Source organism: Delphinus delphis, chromosome 17 (assembly GCF_949987515.2).
Source record: "Delphinus delphis chromosome 17, mDelDel1.2, whole genome shotgun sequence".
NCBI lineage: Eukaryota > Metazoa > Chordata > Mammalia > Artiodactyla > Delphinidae > Delphinus > Delphinus delphis.
In genome coordinates, this window is record NC_082699.1 from 56,628,457 (window position 1) to 56,645,732 (window position 17,276).

A 17,276-nucleotide genomic window follows, 5' to 3' on the forward strand; every position below is an offset into this window, starting at 1 on the left:
TGTAACAAGAAAATCATGAAATTCAGGACCCTGCCATAGGAATAGAATATTTCTATAATCTGTGGATGGTCTTTTATTTTGTTTTAATAAGAAGAGTTTAGAAAAACTCAGAATGTAGGTATACAATCCTATTTGGCTCAGAAACAATTACTTTACACTGTCATAACTTAAATAGATTGGGAAGAGGAGATTCATGACCTTCATCTTGTCTCTAAGTATATCTTCTGCCTAAAAAGAAAACTTTTCTGAAACTAGCATAATTTTCTAAATATTTGTAGAGTTAATGGTGTGTACATTACAAAAAATGATTAAAAATCTTAAAAATATACTTAAATACTCAAAACAATGAAGATACAGTAATCATTTACATCCAGCTAATGCATGACCCTTTGGTTCATATGACAAGGTTCAAAGAATGTACCTTTTTTCTCTGTTCTAAATACCTGGAAAATATAATAATGTCAAGTTGCAAACCTAAAAATTGCACCACGGAGAACAGCTACCACAATGCAATTAAAAAAGTTGTCATATATTCTTTCTGTGTGGGTGGTCTCTAAGCATCAAATCTGTTCTTGACATTTTGTGCCAGGTAAGAGCACTGTTTTTAAATGTCATCTTCTAATTATTGAGATAAATTGTCAGATTACTCCCTTTTGATACCCCCTTAATTTCTCCATTATGATTTTTTAACATTTTCTATTTACTTCCATTGTTCTTCTTGTGAATTATAAGGTGTACAACTCTATATATTCTGTAGATTCCTCAAATTTTATATTCAAAGAATTGGAGACTAGAATTGGCAAACAGACAATATCTAAGTATGGTCTTTAGGAGGGAGGATGCCTTTCATTCTAACACAATTATTACATCTTCTGAAAACCAGTATTATAACATCTAGAAAGCAACGCCAATACAAACAATACCAAACTAGCTTTCATATTACATACAAATTCTCTGTCCATGAACTCAACAGGATATATTGAGTAACTACTACATGCAATGTACTATGTAATTATTTGAGTTATAAAAACGACCTGTGATTCAAACTTTGAAATACAAAAGTAGTTGCAAAATATGATTTTGACTATAGTTGCACAAAACCTGAAAAGTTTAAAACAGAAAAGAATCAGTATAGCACAAAGTGCTACATTAATAGAAAAGATTTCGTTAATTGGTAGAATGTATAACTACAGTGTACATATAATTACTAAGACTCCGTATGCATCAAGAGCCTAGTAGTAAGATGGTAAATTCTAGAAAAATATTTGGATGAAGTCAATTGACAGTTTAGCAGTTTCTTACTGAAAGAACATAATTTCGTATCTCTAAAGGAACATAATTTGAGACCTATTGATTAATCTTAAATATTTTCTCTTTTGAATAATTTTACATTTTTATAGAAAGTATAGTTATGTTGATGGTTTTCATTTCTAGGATTTTTTTAAAATTATTTTTTCTGTTGTCATAATAGCTCTGATTATTAGAAATCTATTTTTCCCACTTGTAATATTTCAAGTTGTCATTAGGAGTAAGTGCAAAGAAAAAAAAGGAAACATATTGAATAGTATTGCTTTTTAGTGATTCTAAATATGAGTGTGAAATTTCCTTTTTTTGATCCATTGAATTTTGGCAAGGCAGTTTTACCTGTGTATATTTACTCAGTGGTAACTCCATGATATATTTAAAAAGAAGCATCTTAAAATCTTTTAGAGTCCCTAACCATTTTAAGACTTGTTTTAAAAAATAATAGTGAAACCTAACATTTTAGTTACAATAAATGGAAACACTAATACTTTGCTTATGATATCATGTTTTGTCTTTTTTTTTTTTGATAATTTTATTACCTGTTTGAAAGAATGTGACATAGAATCTTTTTCTGAACGATTCCCTGCTCAGGGATCTGAAGCCATGTAATTTCACTGTAATTCTTATATTAGTCAGTCAGAAATCTTGCAACAAATTTAATCCATGACTACCAATGGGATGGGTCAGCTGCTGTCTGTATTTTTGTTTTGTTTTGTTTTTAACTTTTCAAATGTAACTTAAATTGATCTTTCAAGGAGACTTTGCTTTTTTTTAATCTCTCCTAAAATTAGAAAACAAAAAGCAAGTAGACATATACATGTTAAAGAATTGTTGCCAAGCCTTAATTCCATAGTTTATGTACTCTCCCTCAGTGACTTTTATAGAAAATATTATAATTTTCATCTTATTATATTCTCTTTAACATAAATTTTACTTTCATTTTATTTGGATATATGATTTATATTTGTAACAAGCTTTTGGTTAAACTCATAACTTTTGCTTTCACAATTTTTCTTCAGTAATTTATTTATTTGTAATTAAACAAAAGTATATTAAATATGAATTTGGTTCCTTAATTCATGCTTATTTACTTGTCTAGATGACATTTCATAAATAATTTATACATACTCTTCTTCATATAATTCTTTCATCATATATATTCATTAAACCAAGTTTTTATGTAATTTTGGGACAGTATCACAGATGGAAAAAGTGCTAGAGTCAGAAGACCTATGGTTAAATCTTTGGTATATCTTTTGAAGTTATTGTTGTTAATATTATCACTATGGTATCTAAATGATGTTGTTGATCCTTGTTTTGATGGATTACATTTTATTTTTATGTCCTTATATTTATTTGTCATATATTTATATGTCAGATATGTCATTTACCATTTCATTGGTAAATGTAACTAGTACACATTTGTTCTTCATGTTGTCATTATTACTATTATTGTTATCAAAGAGATAGTTATCAATATCACATATTCTGCAGTTACAGAAATAAGGTCTATCTGTAAGGCCAGAGGAGTTTGGGAGTCAAATAAAAGTGACTATTTCAAGCAGTTATTAATGTAGAGTATTAAGTAACAGAGAGAGCATGAAGAATGGTTCACTCTAGTAAGGCAGGAATAAAGACGCAGACCTCCTAGAGAACGGACTTGAGGTTATGGGGAGGGGAAGGGTGAGCTGTGACAGGGCGAGAGAGAGTCATGGACATATACACACTAACAAACGTAGTAAGGTAGATAGCTAGTTGGAAGCAGCTGCATGGCACAGGGATATTGGCTTGGTGCTTTGTGACAGCCTGGAGGGGTGGGATAGGGAGGGTGGGAGGGAGGGAGACGCAAGAGGGAAGAGATATGGGAACATATGTATATGTATAACTGATTCACTTTGTTATAAAGCAGAAACTAACACACCATTGTAAAGCAATTATACCCCAATAAAGATGTTAAAAAAAAAAAAAGAATGGTTCACTCTAGAATTGTAACTTGGAAGGCATAAGCAATATGTAGTAGAAGAGCAAATGGTTGAAGTAATAAAGAATAAATCTCCTTATGAACACATGCTTGGTTGACTTAAAATATCTGTACTGAAACCAGTCAACAAAATGTGATTGAAGAACAATTTCACAATGAAATATAATAAACATAATTCTTGATGTTCAATTCATGGTTTGATTGGATTAGATCATAGGAAATATGTCTTACGCTTGTAAATTATAAAGAGATCAGTGAAAAGAGGCAACGGCTGGACCAGATACCTTCCATTAAAGCAAATATTAAAGCAGGATGAACCAGACTATTAGTGAACAGAATTTCAAACAAATTAAGACCTGGCAATGTTAAGCAACATTATTTACTTGATTTTTAAAATTTCAGACATGCTGCTGCCTTAATCTATGATTTCTTAAAATATTAGTTATATACCATTAACTAGTTTACATACCTCATAGACCCTATTATCCTCCATTGCAGCACCCTTTTCATCTCTTTTACATTTGCACTTACTTATTTGTTCTGGCTAATTTTTGCATTTCAACCAGACTGTACAATTTAAGACCAGGGATTATGTCTATCATGTGAATACCTAATGTGGTGCTTGATACTTTACAGCTATTCGAATATTAATTGTGTGAATGAATTGAACAATTTACTATTGATAATCTGAATATTACTTGCCATATACGACACCCTACTAATATATTATTGCATACCTTATAGTCAAAATATATTTTATACAATGATAACTTTGGTTTTTGCTATTCTTTATACAAACTTATAAAGAAACAAACATGATGACAAAACTTTCTTTAGCTATATACCCCACAGGCATCTGAACAAAGATTTAAAAGCTGTAGATATTTAATGTTACTTATATACTATTTGGTGTGATATTTCAATTTTCCATTCGGCCAAATATTAGTACAGGGATTAATTATTGAAACCAACATCAACTATGATGCTCCAGCTGCTTTGGTACATTAAATACCAGATGCCTATAGGTGACTCCATTAGGAAGGATGGATACACTTTCACTACAGCATCAGCTAAATGAAATTTGCATCCTTACTACCTTTAATTAGCATAATGTCTATTCTTTTTTTTTTAAACATCTTTATTGGAGTATAATTGGTTTACAATGGTGTGTTAGTTTCTGCTGGATAACAAAGTGAATCAACTTTAATTACAATAAATTTAACAACCACTCTGAGCTTTTATTATTTTCAGAAGATTAAGTGAAGGAAGAAGCTACTCAGTGTTTAGTATTTAAAAATTGTGCTATACAGAAATAATCTGACTCATGTAAAAGAGTGATTTTAAAACTAAAACTGTTTTCTTAGAAATTTGAATTTTAAAAAGTTTTGATGCCAAAATTTAGTCAATTTAGTCAATCTGATCTTATATATTTTTTTTCTTCGACTTTCAATAAACTGGTATACAGTCAATATTTTGTTTTATTTGATCTGGATAAAATTGTATTCTCTTTGCATAGTCTGATCCTAAGCACAAATAAAGAGGAATCAAACTGAGTTTCACAGTCAGTATTCAGTAAGTATAATATCTATCAATTAAATCCACATTTTATGTCTTCAGAATCAGAGACTGCTCAGATAAATCAATCAGAATTGCTTTATTTGGCATTAAAAAATCTACATAAGTGTCTGAATTATCTTTTTTTACAATTCTATTGACCCTAACTTTGCCTTACAGTATTGTTTATAGCAGTTTCTCAAGCTATCAAATTTATACAGGTTGTCATTACCACATTTTCACTGATAGGCAAACTGAACATCAGTGTTTTATTTAAGTGATTTACTTAGATTTTGCACAGTGATTTATTCAAAGATATGAAGGGACTGGATAAGAACCGTATCATCCTCGTTCCCCTACCTCTAATGTTTTTCTAGTAAATAAATTTTGAAAGACCTTTAGAAAACTAACAACTAGATTTTGGTGGTTTGTTTAAAATACATCATAACTGGTATGTACAACAGTGATACTGTCAAATTGTCTAATTTGATTTAGGAGAACATATATGATAATGAGTCAAAAGTGAATAGATCAACTTTAATCTTGTAGCAGAAGAGAAAAGGCAAGCAAATTTGAATTTTTTCATGGCATTCTGGGGAATATACTCTCTGATCCTGAGAGCATCTTGCCAGACGACTGGACTAAGATCTAATACACTGGTTATAATTGCCAATACATTGTACAAAGCCAATATGAAAAAGATATTAGAAAATAAAAAGAATGCCTCCAAAACACTTGTCCCAGAACTTGAACTTATGACCTCAAAATCACAGAGAACTTAATGGGTAAACATATGTGAAACTTCTCCAAAATGAGCCATTAGTGACTCCAAGGCTTGAACAGTTAGATCCCTCCCTGCTTGCTAATCTAGCACACTTACAGTCCAAACTACCCTAACTGGCCTGCTGTCTTAGGATCAGGTTAAACTTCACCTCTTCCAAGAAGTCTTCCCTGACCTATAGAATGTTTCATTCTCTTTTGAGCTACCCTACCAAAGTGTTTCTCTCTAGCATGGCTTTTATCACATAATATTGGCCTTTTTTTCCTTAAGAGTAGTAGCTGAGACCCATAATAGTTCAGTTTCTGGCCTATGGTAGACACTCAGTACATGTTCCCTAAAAGAATGACTAAGCAATTAAATGAATTAATTTATTCAGAAGAAAAAAAATTTTAAGTGTGAGAATGAGTTACTTAGTCTATATTTGGGGGATACATATGTCAACCAGTTCAGAATTAAGATAAGATCCAATTGCCTCAGATTCTAAATTAGAAAATAACTCAGAAGGTTCTGGAGATTCTTAAGACCCAGATGTGGACATAAAAACTGATAGAGTAGGAGAAAAAATCTTTGAAACTCACTTAGGGTATTGACATGACCAACTTCAAAGAATAAAGGGACTCCCAAAACTGGCTGTAGAGAAAATCTGGAATTCAGATGTAGAGATAGGTAAACCCAGGAGGACTTTTGTAAAGACAAATGATATATCAATATTTTAAATTGCTTCTTTAGGATTAGGATCAATTTCATACTTAACCTTTCAGAGAAAACTGTTGGAAACAGCCCAAGCAACTGAAAGTCACTATAGTTTCATGAGATTAAATACAGAAATATACTTAAATCTAATATAAAAATTTAAATATATATCCTCATGTATGTATATATTATGAATGCAATACTGGATTGATGTTTACTTGGTTTTTTTGGTTTTTTTTTTTAACTGTTCTGTCTGGTGTATCAACATACCATTAGAAAAGCAAAAGGAAAGAGTCAAACTGGTGCTCTCTCTCCTAAAATTAGGATTAAATGTCTAAGGGTTCCTCTAAACCAAATGAAATCATTGTTTACACATTAATCATAGCTGGTATGCCAAAGAATTACCAGGAATTACCACTGGTATTCTAAAATTTCACTGGAAAACTATTATAATAAAAAATATTTGTATAAATCATTAATTCAATTATGAAGCAAGTCTGAGGTTCATATCTATTGTGATGTATAATTTCATATAATTAATTAAAGTTTATAAATTTTCACTTTTAGTACATTTTGAAACACTTTGGATACAATGGGTTTTGTCTATCAGACTTTTATTTTCCTCTGAAATGAGCACTAAATATTAAAAACATTTCTTTTTAAAATCATGTGCTATTTAGTTATGAAATTTAATATTTGAACTGTATTTTAGATCTCTCCAAATACAAGAATATGACACCATCACAATTATTTATGATAAAATGTATGCATTAAATGAAATGGAAAAACACTGAACTAGGTTAGCTAAAGTTATATAATTGAAATAAGTCACCAAGCTAGAAAAATGAGACAAAATAAATAAAACACATTTGGAAAATGAATCTTTGATCAAGTGCTAAAAGCAGTCATTTTAATTTCTTCAGAGAAAACGAAACTGATTTTAGATGGTTCAGAATGTATTTACCTACAATTTACTTTATAATTTAAAAGCATTTGAGGGTGATTTATGATAGAATCTGTGATCCATAGCAAAATTGAAAGTTTAAGATTTGACGTTTTCCTGCTTAAACTCTTTCATACCACTAACTCATTTATGTAGCACTTACTTATTGCCACATCCTATGGTAGGTTCATTACACTCATAATGATAACAGATAGGCATTTTTATCCCAATTGCATAGGGGAAAAAAGTGAGTTTCAGAGAAATTGGGTAACTTTCCCAAGGTAGCATGTTTAATACATGGGAGAGTTAGAATTTGAATGTAGGAAATTTTGGCTTCAAACTTAAGGCCCTTCTCTCTCTACCAAACTGCTTTTCTGTTCAGTATCATACCTTACTATTTTTCATTCCCAACTCACTTTCCACTAAAGCAGTATAAAAATAGACCAGTTTTCTGAAAATTCCATGGTGTTTCTTACCTACTCTCTCTTTATACCTTTCATACATTACTCATTTTCTCTCTCTTTTTTTTTTTTTAGTTTTTATTGAAGTTCCTTCTACTTTTAAATACCTGGTAAACTATTTTTCTTAAAAAAGTATCATCATATTAAAGATTCCCCCCAAATCCCTTGCTGACCAACACCATTCTCCTCAAAGGGTCATTTGCTCTCTATTTAACCTTTGTACCTTCTGTGTTCTCTGCACTTAGTATGTATGCAACTTTTGTATATTTATATGTATATATAAATTTTCTAATGTGTTGGCTTCTTCAGAGATTATGCCATAGTATACTTGTATATGAATTCCTAGTGCCTAGAACATTGTCTGGTACATAATAGGTGCTGAATAAATATTGAACTAAAATAAAAGGCATTAGCTTTCTTCACAATCCTATTTATAAAGGCAAAGGCCAAATCTGGATGGATGATGAGAATATCATTGTTTTTGTCCTTAGATGACTGGAATTATGAGTAGAATATTTTAAATTTGGATATTTTATAAAAGGATACTAAACTTGAAATGAGAAGACCTAAATAAATTCTTTCTTTTTCATGTACAAGCAATGAGAAATTAGGTATTTCATTTCTCTTGAAGCTTTAATTATCCTCTAAAATGTGGCTTATACAACTCTTTTTATATCACATAGTTATTTTGAGGAATCAAATGAAAATGGAATAATGCATATGATAACACTTGCAAACTGCAAAACATTAAATGTGATGTTCCTTTTATTATTTCAGAGAGAGAAAGTGACCTAAGGAAGATTAGCAAAATATAGTAGGTCTGCCAGTCTAGTGATTTAGTAGAGTTAGGTGCCATGGACTATTTTAACTGAATTTGTGGGTAAGTCTTCCAAACATTCAAAGAAGAAATTTGTCGTCAATGAACTGTAGTTAACCCAAGATGTAGTTGTGAGTGGCATGCTGTAGACTAAATTTAGTCTTCATCTGTTTAGGAATTACATTTGAAATTAAAATGAAATATAGAAATCATGAATGTTGAAGTTATTATCGCTCCACTTCCAAAATTGTTCCATCAAAAAGTAATGAAGTTTTTGAGAAAAGTAAAAAAAAAAATAAAATATAGTTAGTATAATTTAGGATTACTCTATACCATATCCTCTTGTGGCTATTCAGAATCACATATTTAATTTAAATATTTGTTCCTTTATAAGTTTAGTATTTTCAGAAATTATCAGCTTTATTTTCAGCAATTTCAACCCAAGTTACTATTTTACAAAAAGCTCTTTGGGAAAAATCTGTCCTAGATATTTTTAACAAATGAATAGGGAAGTAAAAGAAGAGGGACCCCAGATTTGAAGATCAAGAGTAACTGAAAATTTGTCTCCAGCTAGATATTCAAATTAAGAAGGAGGAAATAGTAAGATGTCTACTTAGAATTGTTCCACTGAGGATGATTCATTTTTTAGAGCAGTAATGAAAGTAGCCAAGTGTTCTGTCAATCAAGTGTATTCAGCAGAGTCATCTCAAGTTCTAGGCAAGCCAAGAGTCATACATTTTGTGAATATATTCTTCTTTTGATTACTGCTTTCCTAATGGATGAAAAGAAGCTGTATGCTGGTATACAATGGTACTTTAGGGGCTAAGAGAGAGCACATTGTTGCACAGCCAATATTTAATAAAGATATGTATCCTCAGGGAATAGCTTTGTTACATATTAATCCAAAAGTAAGCAAAGACTGTCAATACCTCTTTAAAAGCAGAATTAATTCATGACTAATTATGGAATTAATTCCAGATTATGGAATTCTTGTTTGTCATTTACAAGAAAACCCATGAGCAAGCACTATTTGTAGATTTGAAAAAAATGCAGTTGATATTAAAACAAGAGAATTCAGAAGTCTAATATTTAGGTAAAATATTCAGATTCTATGCCTACAATAAGCTTGAAAACTTATTAGACAAGGTGACATGACATTGAGTACTTCTGCAAAATCCAGTTTGAGAAATATTATAAACTACTATTTTGAGATTTATATTATTTATAATCAATTTTATAGGTGAAAAACATACTTTGATTTAGACTTTGTATGATTTTCTAAAGGAATTCAAAACCTGTTGAAGGATAAAAGAAAACATCTGGAAAAAAGAGAAAGACTGAGAATAGAAGCTTCAAAAAATTAAAATAATTCTAAGCTTTGAGGAAAGTTCTAGAAGGAATGATTAAAGAAATGCCATCTTGAAAAATAATGGTAATCATTAAATATAGACAAGATTTTATTTAAAACACATGGTAATATGACACAAGTTGAATAATAAATAAGAGTAATGCACATGTTCACTTATAAATAATTATTGGTGTCCATTATTCCAAGAACTTTCTTAGCTTCTGTGAACACAGGTATAAAACAAAAAACAAAGAAATTGAAATCTTTGTCCTCATGGGGTTTACATTCTAGCTAGGGGGAGTAATTGACAAATAACTAAAACATAAAAACAAAGAAAAATAGAAGGTCGTAAGGCATGCCTGGGGTGGTGGAAGTTATAATTTAAATAGGGTAACCGTGGAAACCCTACTGTAAAGAGGGTTTCAAAGAACTGAAGGAAGAGAGAAAGGAATTGAGGTAGATATCTAGGAGAAGACCATTAGAAAGGACTCATACATGTACTTTACCTTGATTTTAGTGCTGCTTTCAGTAAAGTCTCATATAAAGTTTAGATATTTAAGATGATTAAATGGTTATAATTATAAATGAAATATATACTCTCAAAGTGTTAATGAAATGATGTCAGCTTGTAGTACAGTGCATACCAAAGATTCTGCCCTCCAATCTGTACTCTTCAGTAGTCAATAATTGAAATCAGGATATTGAAAGCATACTTCTCAAATATGTAGACAAGTAGAAAATGGTAAGGTTAGTTAATCCTACATGGATAAATTTTACTTCTAAAGAAAATTTGTCTACTCCAACAGAAATGAACTTGGTAAACATGAATATTAGATCTTGTATTTGGTGAGAGTATCAGTTTTATAAGTGCAGGAGTATTGGGACCTGGCTAAACAGAAACTTTATTTAAAATACTAGAAATTTTTCGGCTTCCCTGGTGGCACAGTGGTTGAGAGTCCGCCTGCCGATGCAGGGGACACAGGTTCATGCCCCGGTCCGGGAAGATCCCACATGCTGCGGAGCGGCTGTGCCCGTGAGCCATGGCTGCTGAGCCTGCGCGTCCGGAGCCTCTGCTCCACAACGGGAGAGGCCACAACAGTGAGAGGCCCGCGTACCGCAAAAAATAAAAAATAATTAAAATAAAATAAAGTACTATAAATCTTTGACCACAAGCTCAATCTCCTACAGAGTTCATATTGGGATAAAAGATAGTTACATTAAATTAGGATTTGCTCTACTGAAGAAAATAATTCAGTCATTGTTTTTTGTAGTGTTTATTATGTCAGAAACAGTATGTTCAATGTTAAGAAAGGTATTGTAAGGGGGCACTAAAATATTGATGTTAATCTAGAAAGGAACAGTAACCCTAGAGGAAGATTTAAAACTTTACATACGGTCTCCCACATACATTTGATACAGATAATAGTCTTGATTTAGAATCTCAGAAGTGTCCATTTCCTCACTGGTCTTTTTAGGCTGGTCAAGAGAGAGGTATTTATGCCATTCAGGTCTAGACATTGCTTTTAGTTAATAAATTGGGATTTGCTAGAAAAGCCCAGTAGGAAAAGTGTTGTGAAAGTTTATCTCCACACACATAAGGCATTGCTTTGGGAAAAGGTGTGGAAGTAAGACAATGAAGATCACTAAGAGAGGACTTCGAGGTGATAATTCAAAGAAAAATAAAACAAGTAAATCTGGGCGGAAGATTGCGTAAGAGCACTTTGGAGACTATTTTTATTTATTTTTTTAAATTGTTTATCTATTTTTGGCTGTGTTGTGTCTTTGTTGCTGCATGCAGGTTTTCTTTAGTTGCAGGGGGCTGGGGCTACTCTTCCTTGTGGTGCACAGGCTTCTCATTGCAGTGGCTTCTCTTTGTTGTGGAGCACGGGCTCTAGGCGCACAGGCTTCAGTAGTTGTGGCACGCAGTTTCAGAAGTTGTGGTACACGGGCGTAGTTGCTCTGCGGCATGAGGGATCTTCCCAGACCAGGGCTCAAACCCGTGTCCCCTGCATTGGCAGGCGGATTCTTAACTACTGCACCACCAGGGAAGTCCCTATTTTTAATTTTTAAAGTAAAGATTTCAAATGAATTCATGGTAAAATGGAAAATTATTACAGAACTTTCAGGAATGGCATGAAGTCCAACAATGAGTAGCAAACTGAAGAAAAAAGTTGCAGATTTCCATGTCTAGAAAGGGCCCCATGGAAAGAAACTACAAGCAGTCTGTAGATGCCTGGCTGATGGTCATGAAGAAAGCAGAGACCTCAGTCCTACAATCACAAGAAATAAATTCAGCCAACAACCTGAGGGACCTTGAAGATCCTTGGTCTAGATTTCAGATGGTTGTGACTTTCTTAAATTAACTTTTGTTAGGTAGAGCCCTGGGGTGTTGACAATGAGCCATGGGTCAACAAAAGACTACAAGGGAAAGTGAAATAGAGAAGTTTATTATTTACAGGTTCTGGAGAAGGTACACAGCACACCTCCAGGGGCCATAAAGGGAGGTCAAGGCATGGTGCAGGCAGAGGGAGCACCTCAGGACCTGGGGCACACACTCTGTCAGGGTCCATGGGGTGGAGTGTTTTGGGGTTCCCCTGCTAAGGCTGGAATAGTCACCTCAAACCAAAAAGAGTGAGGTTTTGGTAAGCATTGATAGGGCTTTATCAAAGGAGTGGACAAGGGGAAGTCCTGGGAGATGGGGTAGAGTTCTTACCACAAAGAAGTCTGGAGAGTTTATCAGGAACTTACAATTACTTGGGACTCTGGGGGGCTGTTAGCTAAGGTATGTGCTCCAGGGAGGGGCTTATATCAGTTCAAGGTCCCTGCAGGCTACTTCGCCACAAAAATGGATGCCAAGGTAGCAATATCATGGAGTAGCTGAGCTAAACTCTCAACATAGATTATACTGCAGCCTGATGGAAGTCTTGATATCAGTCTTGGTCAAGCCTCTAGATTGCTGTGACTAAGCTGAGAAAAAGACAGCTGAACTATGCCTGTACTCCTGACCATGGAAACTATGAAAGAATAACCATGTGTTGTTTTAAGCTTCTAAATCTGTGGTAAGTTTTTTATTTAGCAGTGGAAATACAAGCCATTCAAACAATTTTAATAGCAAGGTAGTGTGGTGTAGTTATATAACCTATGTCAAACCAAATAAAATTACCTTAGCCAGAGAAGAAAAGATTTAGAGATGGACATGTGAATCAAGCCGAGTTGATCAAAATTCTTTTTAAGATACTTTTACTAGAGCAGTTAGATGTTTTTCTGCTAAAGCTTTCTATGCCAGTCATCAAGCTACCTGCAAAGAGAGAAAATCTGAAAATATTATTTCGTCTATATAGCTATGTATAAAGAGCTTCTGATCAGTTGCACACCTTAGAATTCCATAGCTGCATAAGAAATACGATTTCTTATATGGCATATTATAATATGCCTAATACAAAGACTAAATATTGGGCCTCTTATCCTGTCCTAGTATATCCTTCCAAATCACTAAATTCTGGCTGACTGTATATCTATCTATCTATATATATGCTATTTACCAAACACATCTCTTATACTTTTGTATCTTTGCTCAGTTTGTTTCACTGAAATGTACTCCCCTTTTTATATCCAATCTTATCCATTCTCCAATGATCTGAGTTGAACTTGCCTGTCAAGAGAATTTCTTTGCTTCAAAATAAATTCTTAGAATAATTTTACCTTGGTCATGCAAATTAAATTCCTCTTTTGGAATTTAGTAAAAATGTCTCTCTGACTTAGTTGCATGATCATTTTTTTATAACTTCTCCAAGCTTATTTAAAATGAATGTATTTTCTGTTTATAGGCTTGCTTTCTTTTTAAAAAAAATCATTTCTAACTACTGTTTATGGGCTTTCAGGTCTAATGTAAAACATATCATCATTTACATTTAAAAAATATCATTTGTAATTAATGCTGATATTTTTAAAGGGATTACATTTGAAATACGTTTAAATATGTGATTATAAATAATAGTTTTAAACAAATGAAATGCTACCATCTTGGCTTTAGAGAATGAAGAATCTACCATCAACTATGCTACTGGAATGGAGTGTAGATACCTCTTCTCACTTTCACTACTCACTACACTCTGATACTGATCAGGATCCTGGGACACAGGTATTGAACTCATAATGTACTCTCAGAATTCTGAATAAAACACTGAATTTGACAAGTTTGATATGTAGCTAACAATCTATACATCTCATAGTTTCATACTTGTAGAAATTTCTGCTTCAGCCTCTAGACTGTAAATACCATTCTGGGGCAGGGGTATGATATATACCTTGGTATTCTCGTCCTCTCAGCTGTGACCCAGCAATAAGCACTTTGTTTTTACTCAGCACAACTTTGGTACTGAAAGTGAACTAAGGAAGCAGTCGGGACAGCTCAGAACTGAAGCCTGGTAAAAATGCTTCCTCTTGGCGGCAGCATATGGGGCTTGCCATGAAGTTAATAATAGCAGTGAACTAATCTGCTGAGGAACAGGACAGAAAAGAAAAAGTTATGTGATGACAGCTTTGTAATGCACATGCATACTGATATTTTAAAGTCAAAGTTGAAGACCTTACTTGACTGACATATATTTAACTTTACTATGAAGTATGCTCTGTAAAGGTAAGAACTTTGTAGATAGTGTTCACTCATCTATCCTCAGCATCTATTCTTGGCATGTATTAGTGATTAATATTGACTAAATGGATTAATGGATCAATTATTATGTCAATGATTTGAAATATGAATTTGAAGATAAGTTGCTAAATATGTATTCCTTGTTACCTGAACTTCTGGATGTCATGTAAAGCAACAACACCCAATTTGAAGAGCATCTACTTATATTTATTTGAAAGAACTCTAGGTTTATATTAAGAAAGGTTCACTCTTTACCCCTGAATTCTGACGTTTTTATATGTACGTTCCACTTAGTCTTCAAACATAACATGTCCAATCTTAAGATCATCATATTTTGCTCAAAATAGTTTGTCCCTCTTGTCTTCCTCATACTATTGAGGCACTACAATTTTTCTAGCCATCAAAACCTGCAAACGTAAGGTAATTTTCAAATGTCTTCTTGCTCCATCATATCTGATTAATTGTCTTAGACTTTGAGTACCTTGTTGAACACATTTATTTTGATAACAACCCAATTACACATGGTAGAACTCAGTCTATAGATGGGAAGATGGTGAGTGACTTCCCCAAGAAATGTTTAAGTAACCATTGTTCAGGCCCAGATTTATTTCCACTTTCCTTATTAGCTCTTTCTATAGCATTCATTCTCATATTTTCCTTTTTTTCTGTTATCTAGTAGTGCACATGTCCTATATTTTACATCTGGTGTTGTAGTTGAATTGTTTCACTTGTGCTTACATTTCCTCAGAAATAGTAAGCTCTGTGATGTCTCAGACTAAGGGCTCTCTCTGGCCACCCCTGAAAAGTGAATAACTGCAGCATTTCCTTTTGCTACATTCTTGGGGGCAATTACCACTCTCATTTTGAAGCAGCCCATGATCATAGAGAAATCCCTAGTAGGTGTTTGTAAGGTTCTATTTTAAGTTTTTCCAGTGCAGTGAATATGTATTTCAAGAATAGTTCTAGCTATTAGACTGAGGTACATTATCACTAATCCCCATGAACTCACAGTTAAAGTGAAAAACATGCAAGGAAATAGCAATTTCAAGAGAATCTGATAGATGTACATCATGGGTCCTATGATATCTATAAGGAATACCAAACCTAATGTGGAAATGTCTTGAAAGCCTTTTGGCAGGGGGAGGGACTCATTTTTATTGAGATAAATTCATGTAACAAAAAATTCACCATTTTAACCATTTTAACTGTAGAATCCAATGGTGTGTAGTAAATTCACAAAGTTGTACAACTATCACTGTTATCTAATTCCAGAAAATTTTAATCAACCCAAGGAAACTCCATACCCATTAAGAAGCCATTGCTCACTTCCCCCTCCCCCTACCCCCTCGGAAACCAAAATCTATTTTTTGTCTCAATGGATTTGCTTAATCTGGACATTTCATATAAATAAAAACATACAAATACATTAATCTTTGTCTAGTAAGCTCAGTGTTTGAGCTTCCTTAGGGACAGTTTCTATCTGTTGCTTTTTTCTCTTCTGTATATGGGTCATACTTTCTTGTTTATTTGTATGCATCATATTTGTTGTAGAAAACTGATCATTTTTAATATGATAATGTGACAACTCTGGAAATCAGATAATGCCCCCATCCCACTATATTTTTATTTCTTAGGACCCCATTTATACCCAGAGTTTCTTTTATCACTTATATACACCTATATAATTTATATACAATTTATATATTGAATACATTGAATACAATTCTGAATAATTAATTTTGTAAAGTCTTTATTCTTTGTCATGTGTGGCTACTAATTTCTCTATTTGGGTGGTTTAGTGGTGAGATTTGCTTAAATACCTAGAAACAATAAACTCCCAGTCTGCTGATGGCCTCTGCATGTTGGGCATGCCTTTAACACTCAGCCAGGCAGTTTACAACTCTTCCTTAGTCTGTACTTCCTCCCCATGTAGAGCATAAAGGTCAGTCAGAGGTGACAGCTTAGAGCCTTCTTTCTTTCTTGAGCATGTGCCCTACTCTGGGAATTCACATTGCCTTCTAGATTCCCAAGAATAACTTGGAGCTTTAAAAACACCTATTACCTAAAGCATCTCATTCTCCAGGCTTTTCTCCCAAGCGTTTTGTTTAGTCAATGATTTGTTCCAAATGTTATTCATTGTCCCAGACGGCAATGGCTATTACATCTCCCTATAAAGTTTTTGACAAATACCCAGATAGCTTCAGCACTGGGAGAGTTTCTATTGGGCAAGACAAAGGCAAATCCTTTGGAACTGGTCATCTAGGGAGCCATTAAAAAGGTCAAACAAACCATAATTTTGTTCCATCTGGTACTGGTACCTGAACAAGGGTTTTGGGTTGTTATCTTCAAAGGCATTGCATAACTGGGGAATGTGAAGTAGAAACAGGGTAGATTAAAATGTCACAGGTTCTTTCCAAGTTTCTGATGGCTTTTATTACTTAAGTATTATCCTCATTGCTGCAAGCTTTTGGTAATTTTCCCAAGTTCCTTAAAGGTAGATTCTGACAGTTTTTACACATTTTTCATTGCCTTTATGGAAGGAAGAATTTCGGGATTTCTTTGCCATTTTTGCTCACAACACTAGAAAAAACTTTTATAATAATATTACAACTAAGCTGCATTTGAACCAGCAGGAATTAGGTAGGAAAGGTAAGAGAAACAAACCAGGTAGAGAGAGCGTTGTGTTAAAAGGCCCAGAAGCAAAGGAGAATGGTGTATGCTGGGAAATGGCCCTAATTC